The following is a 7,510-nucleotide window of genomic DNA, read 5'->3' on the forward strand; positions in this document are numbered from 1 at the left end:
GAGTAAAATTCAAATTTTTATGCTTTAGTGTCTTTTGGCTTTCCCTTTTTTGCCTTTCCCTTTGACTGGAGGAACTGAGGGGGATTTCCAGGCCGTGGGGTGCCCTGTCCCTGTCCCATGTCCCTGCCCTGACCACAGGGCACCACATTCCTGTGCCAAGGTGCAGACCCCAGTCTGTGTCAGTGGGTCTCTCCCAGCATCCAGGAGCAGCAGGCAGAGTTGTGTGTCTGCAGCCCCTTAGCACCCCCCACCTCCCCAAAATTCCCAACATCAGCAAGCACCATGGGGGTCTGGGAAGGGAGAGATCAGGACCTTGCTAGGAGGAGCCTTGCTGTGCCCATCTGCCCCCTGTCCTGGGATGGGTGGCAGAGGGGGGCTTGCACTGCGGATGGGGAGAGCTTGGGTGGTGCCTAAACACCCCCTACACTCCCATCATCCTCCCACTGCCTGGTTGTGGAGTGGTTCCCAGCTCTTGCCTGATACTGCTATCGCTGCAGGGGGTGAAGGCGCCTGAAAGGCTTCACCACAGCTTGTTTTGGGGACCTGATGGTGACACCTCTTCCATTGGCTGCTCTCTCCTGTAGCAGCTCCTGGCCTGTGCCCCTGCCAGCAGTCCCAGGAGCTCCAGGTGCTCTTCCCAGCAGTGGAGAGCAGTGTTTGAGGCTGATCACCCTCTCCAGCTGCAGGGAATCATGGAATGGTTTGAGTTGGAAGACACCTAAAAGGATGTCCCTTTCCAACCCCCTGCCATGGACAGTGATACTTCCCACAAGACTAGGTTGGTCAGAGACTGATCCAATCTGGCCTTGGACGGTGGCTATGGGAAGCAGATCCTCATCCCCACCCCACACCATGGAGTCTCTGAGGTCTTCACTGCCACCATCGAGGCCATGCAGTGGAGAGGTGGTGGCAGTGTCCTTCCCAGGAACAGGAGCCGTCTGGCCTGGGGGACGAGGGAAACACAGCCCTGAGACACCTGCATCCCTAGGAATCACACTCTTTACAGGGAACAGGGCAGATCTCCCTTCTCCAGAGAGGCTCTGAAATTCAGATGGAAAAAAAAGATATATTTTCCGACCATTGTATTTAGTGAAAAGAGCTGTTCAGCCACTTAAAATATAGGTGACAAGTACAAAACGTATTTGTCATTCTAGAGCAGGCCAAATCTTCAGGAGATCCAAGATATATGGTACGCACCCATGGCCCAGCTTCAATCTGCTTTTACACTGTAAATTCCAATTACATCATGCTGCCTTGTTTAAATACCGTGAAACCTGGCTCATGCCCTAAGTATGTTTTATATATTGCCACATCCATTTGAAATAGATGGGCAATGTGTTTTACAGCACATGTGCAAATATCTCCATATTTTTCCATCTGGGGGTTTATGGGATCTTTCAGAAAATTAATAATGGGGCTCGGAGGAAATGTTCGACTTGGAGGCAGTAGCGGAGATTTATGGCTGTCCCACTGGATGCCAGGGAAAAGTCTGAAAGCACCCGGGGCAGACGAAGGCCCCACGATTCCACCAGGCATTCCCTGAGAGCTCATTTTGCATAACAGGACCAGGAATTTCCCCCGGCAGGCAGCAGGTTGACAGGAAGGGATTGCTCGGGAAGTGAGGGCAAGGGACAGGGATGGGATGGAGGTGCAGGTGAGGAGCAGCATCCCGGGGGCTCAGATTTGGGCAGGGCACGGGAGTGACTGAGCATTGCTGCTGTGGGGGCCCAGACACCCCAAGGGCTCGCTTTGGGCACCCTGCCCCACGCCCAGCTCCAGGTGCTGTCTGGTTTGGCTGGGAGAGGGACAGTCTGCGTGTGTGTGCTGGCCAAAGCCACCCCACTTCTGGCTCAAGAGGCCAGCTAGAGCCTGCTGGGTTTCCTGATGGATGGGCTGCCCCCAGGGCTCCCAGGACAGTGACCTGAGCAGCACCAGCCCTGTCCCAGGCCACAGGGATCACAGCATGGGTGGCCAGCAGGGCTGGGAAGGGACACTCAAGAGTCACCACATACCAAAAGCCACAAATGGCCCTGAGGTCAGGTTAGTGACCCATAGCACAGTCCTGGAGCTTTAAACATTGGAGATTACTTGCCCCCACTGTCATGTGTCTGGCAGGACACAGGCAGGGGACAGGAGGGGACAGACAGGATGCAGCACCTGGCTTCAACTGCTGCTCCTGCAGGTGTCTCTTTGGGGATGCCAGTGCCAGATGTCAGAGACCCAACCCGGGCACCTTTAGAGTCCTTGAATGTGCTGAGCTGGGTCTGCTCTGCCCATCTTCATCTCCTCACTCCCTGTGCTGTGAGCAGGACCATGATCTCCACTGTGGCCAGCCCAGGGCTCAGCTGGTGACTGTGATACCTGGGCTGGCTGCTGCCTGTCTCAGACAGGGAATTCTCCAGGACCAGTCATCTTCTGGGAGTGCCACCTCTCCCTGCTCCTGCACAGCTGATGGTTTCCCTTCGTGTGGGTGTCCAGGAGGGAAGCAGTGTGTGGTGTTTGACAGTGGAGAGGCTGATTCTCCAAGATTTTGGGGTAGAGCATCTTGTCCAAGATGAAAACATTGTCTGCTTATTGAGTCTCACAGTGGCTGTGTAAATAGAGGATCAGCTTTGATGGATGCTGAGGGTCTGATCCTGCCCCATGCAGAGAAATCATTGATTTCTGCCCAAGGATGCTGAGCCCAAGGCATGGGGGTACCAGCATGGCTCTGACGGGGCAGCAGAGCCCGGGGTGGGCACTCTCTTTGTGCCACAGCCGTACCTCTGGGCCAGCCTGGGGCTGTGCAGGGCCGGGGCTGTGGCAGGGCACTCTGGGGACCCCTCTTCCCTCCCTCCTCATCCTCTCCATTGCCGCTGAGGTGGGAAAAGCCCGGCAGGAGGGAGCTGACGGGATTCTCCAGATGGTGCCCCGCTGACCCCAGCTGTTCCCCGTCCTCGGCTCTTCCTTAGGAAAACACGGCTCGGGCCAGCCCATCGATTAATGGTTTCCTCATGTTCCCCCCACAGCCGAGGGGGGAAGCTCTCCCTGCTCCTCAGGCTGCTGAGCTGAGCCCCCTGTGCCCCCAGACCCCACACAGGTGCTGCAGATCCTGTGCACACAGGGAGCACGTGTTTAACCAGTGAATTGTGCCCTTGTAAAGATGAACAAGGCGTGGATGAAGGACTACGTGAACAAATGAATTAATGACAGGTAATTAACGCTGGTGCAATAAGTGCCCCCAAGGCTGGTAAAAAATACACTAGGCATATTGAAGAACAGCACATTTCTCACAGCTTTGCAAGGACAAGAGGGGCTTGGAGCGAGTAAATTCCCCAAACACTTGTTTGACATGGTCATGGGTGGGAGAAGTGTGCCCTGCCCTGGTCCTACAGCCCCTCTGGAAGGAGCCTGAGTGGGTGAAAGAGCCGTGGTTGAGATTGGTAGCACAGGAGTAGGGCTGCGAATTGCAGAGGCTGTGCTTTGCTTAGGAGGCAAAATTTGGGATGTTAATGAGACTTGTGAGGGTTGTAAAGTGCCAAGTAAAACACCGTGCTTGGGTAAGGGGTGATGGACAGAGTGCTGCAGTACCAAGGGCATGGGACAGAGGATGTGGCACTGTTTGGATGGACAGGATGTGGCTGGTTGGGCAGGTCACCACACCTGAGGGGTGGCAGCAGGCCACAGTTGCCTCATACCATGTCCACAGGTGGCAAAGTACGACTTGTCCATGTTATTAACCATGGAAGCCTGAAGAGCATGGGCTGGCAGAGCCATCATCACTGCTCTCTGACAGCTGAAGCCACTGCTAAGATCCACTTGGATCTGCAGGGCAGCGTGGACAGAAGCTGCTCTGTGTACCAGAGAGCATCTGGAGAACAAGGAGAGCAAGAGCAAGTCAGACCATGATGGGGATCACTCTGAGTAGATCTTGCCCCTTAGAGGCTCAGCTCCTCACCAGGAAGAATATTCCCACACCCCAGCATTGAGCTGTGCCCTGTTGGCCAAGCAAAACGCTCTTTGCTTGATCCTGTTTCACCTAAGGAATGTGCTTTCCTGTCTGATGCAGTCAATTTTATTTATGTGGTTACCAAGAGCAAAATGATGGAAAATACACATACATCCATTTGTGTGTCCACTCGGGCTGGGGTTCAGCTGTTCAAGCTCCAGTCATCTCTCATGAGTGGAGCTGGCTGGACAACACAGAAAAAAAGCATTGAGTTTGCTGTAGTATTCTCACATTTTGTGTCTTTCTGTGGCCAAATTCTGTATTTTCATGAAAGATGTCCACTGGTGTTATGAAATGAGAAAAATTTCAACCAGCTGCAAAATTCAGTCCCAAAGCAGGGGGGAAATTGCAAACTCGGCCTCTCTTTCCGCTGCCTTTGTGTCTCAAAAGCTTTGCCCCAGCTGAATACTGGGAAAAGACCTGTTAATAAAAGCACACGGATGGAAATGTGCGTGGTGGTTTTGGCCGTTCCCACACGGGCCCGCAGCAGCCGCTCCCAGCGCGGGGCTCGGGCCGGGCGAGCTCCGCGGGCTCTGCAATGCTCTGCTCAATCAATGCTTTTTTCCTTGAACAGCTATTTTGGAAAACACACGGCTTTGTAGTGCCAAGCAGAGCTTGCCCTGCGGTGTCTCTCCTGCCCTTGTAAAGCCCACGGCTGTTGGCTGCAGCCACCAGGACTGTGTGACACAGCCCGCTGCCACCTGAGCCCCTGCCCTGTGTCACCCACGGCCTCTGGCCGCTCCCAGGGGTGTAAAGAACCCCCAGCACCAAGGGGGTGGGCAGGGCTGGGTGGGTGCTGCTGGGTGTGGAACTGCCCCCGGATCTGCAGCCCTCCACCAAACGATGCCTGTGCTGGTGGGTGCTCCAAGCCCTGCCTGATCTACAGGGCAGGATCAGCAGCACCTCTGAGCAAATCCATGGTGCCTCCTCCACTGCCCCTGGTGTCCCGGCACCAGCTCAGGGTGATCCAGCCACAGTGACCCAGCTACAGCCAAACCCATGTGCAGTCCCCAGTTCCCAGCTGATCGTGCCAGGCAGACGGAGAGGAATAAGAAAGGTGAATTCTTGCTTTGGACATGGAGATGACATAAGCAGGAGAAGTCAGGAAAAGTCCTTCAGGGATCAGATTCAGTGAAGAATGTTTTCCTCAGTCTAGACTCAGTGCAGAGTGGCTTCCTCCAGTCCTTCAACCAGGATTTTAGGACATTCCCCAGTCAGAGGGAGAGAGGGAGAGAGGGAGAGAGGGAGAGAGGGAGAGAGGGAGAGAGGGAGAGAGGGAGAGAGGGAGAGAGGGAGAGAGCTTCTCTCCCCAGCACAGACCATGGGGTGGGGGTTCTGCTCTGGCATCTCTGATCTGCCCCAGCAGGACACTGAGATGCCAGTTGGGAGCCATCCTTCCTCAACAGTCCCAGATGGCAGAGGTGAAAGAAGAGGGAAGAGCTGTTGGGAGGATAAATGGAGAACTCTAATCACCAAATTCTTTGAGGAGTTTTAGGTTCCCCACTTCAGTGGAGGAGAAATCAGGTCCCAAAGGAAACCCTGGAGCTCCCTGCCTGAGAAGGCTGTGCCCAGTGTTTTTGGGGAACATAGACACATTGTGCATCTCCTTGCTTGGAGAAACCACATGCTGCTGAAGCCCTGCCCTGAGAAATATCCATCCATGCCTGTGGTGCTGCCCTGCTCTTTCTGGGCTGTGACTGCTGAGAAGAGGGGTCAGAGAACCCCCACACCCCAAGGAGTGATGCTGAGGGATGATCCTGATGAAAGTCCTGTCCTTGCACTCCCAAAGGGCGTTCCACCACTGGCTTCTGTGTCAGACCCCTGCATTTGTCCAGAGAGCTGTGGCTGCCGCATGCCTGGAAGTGTCCAAGGGCAGGTTGGATGGGGCTTGGAACAATGTGGTCCAGTGGAAGGTGTCCCTGCCCATGGCAGGGCTTGGAAGAAGGTGACTTTGAGGTCCTTTCCAACCCAAACCCTTCTGTGACTGTTGGGTGCATGGGGCTGGAATGAGCCTGAGCCAAGGGCAAGTCTGGTGAAAGCAGCCATGGGAGGAAGAGGAGAACTGGGTGGCCCAGCTACACCAGAGCCATCTCAGGGCAGAGGCCAATAGTCTGTGACAATCTAACAAGAGGAGCCAGGGATGGGAGGGTTCCCTCAGCTCAGAGAGGAGGAGAGAGGGTCTGTGTAGGGAGGGGGATAATATCAGCTCATCCAAGCCCACGTGGTCCCACCTACCCATCACCCCTCAGCTTCTGGCCTCCCCACACCTCTTTGTAGGCACCCAAGAACCCATGGCACCCAAACAATGGCGCTGCAGGCCCTCCACAGCTCTGCAATGGCACTTCCAGCATCTCCAGCAGCTTCACCAGTGCACCTGCATGTCCACACAGACACCCCCAGGGCCTAGATCCTCACTCCCCAAATTCCCTGGTCCTGAAACCCAACAGTGCCCCACCAGTCTCTTCAGCTGGAAGCTCCAGCACCACCAGCCTGGAATGGGGAGTCACACAAGCTGCCCTGGGCTGGAAAGGGTAAAGTTTCATGGAAGACCATTAGGCTACAACCCCTCACTGAGCCATTCAATAAGCAAGGCAAGGTTTGTGTGGAAAGGAATATCTATTGTCAGAGCACCTATTATTTCTATTTGTATTTATTAAGCCAAGACTGCTACAATCTCAACATGGGAAGATACTGGTGCCTGTTTAACCAGAGACTAATACATGGTGAAGAAGATATAAAAGCCTAGAGGTGGATCAATGAAAACTCTTTCTGTCATCTCTGCCTTGTGCATCTCCATGGACAACCTTGGCCAATTCTTCCCAGGAGAGCACGCAGTCTGGCCAGCTCTGAAGATGCACACCAAGGCAGATGGTCACTTGGTGTCTCAACAGGAACAGGTGGAATTGTGTCAGTTGGTACCAGGTGAGAATACAGGCACACAGACCTGGGTGGATGGATGATTGCATATGATGGCTCCAGTCAGGCTGGCCAGTCCAGCTCAGGTTCAGATGGAGCAGGTGGACATGGGAGGGGAAAATGGTGTGTCCAGGTCTTTCTCACTGGGTTGTCTGGACTAGGCACCAGGACAGTGGCAACCAGGGGTTGCCAGGTCTGTCCCTTTCTCCCTGGTGGACACAGTCCTGCCTGGTAGTGGCCACCAGCACACTGCCAGGGCTTGGCTTCTCCCTATGGCACCACAGCACAGCACAGGTCCTGCCCCAGCCAGCAGCACTGGTCCATGTGAGCCCAAGGGGAATCAGGCCTTGTAAAAGTTCATTTGTCCTTTCTGATGGAGGTCTTGGGGCTGGACACTGCAGCACTGGACAGTTTCCACTCAGCCTGCCCGCACATCGGAATGAGGGGCAGAAGACTCTGACCTCCTGCTCCTCCTGGGCAACGAGAAAGGCAGAGAGAGGCCCGGCAGCAGCACATTTGCAGAGTGAGGAAGAATCATACCCTGGATGCTGGAGAAGGGAGAGCTGTCAGCTGAGATATCAGCACTGGGCAGAAGACAACTGTGTC

Source organism: Ammospiza caudacuta, chromosome 17 (assembly GCF_027887145.1).
Source record: "Ammospiza caudacuta isolate bAmmCau1 chromosome 17, bAmmCau1.pri, whole genome shotgun sequence".
NCBI lineage: Eukaryota > Metazoa > Chordata > Aves > Passeriformes > Passerellidae > Ammospiza > Ammospiza caudacuta.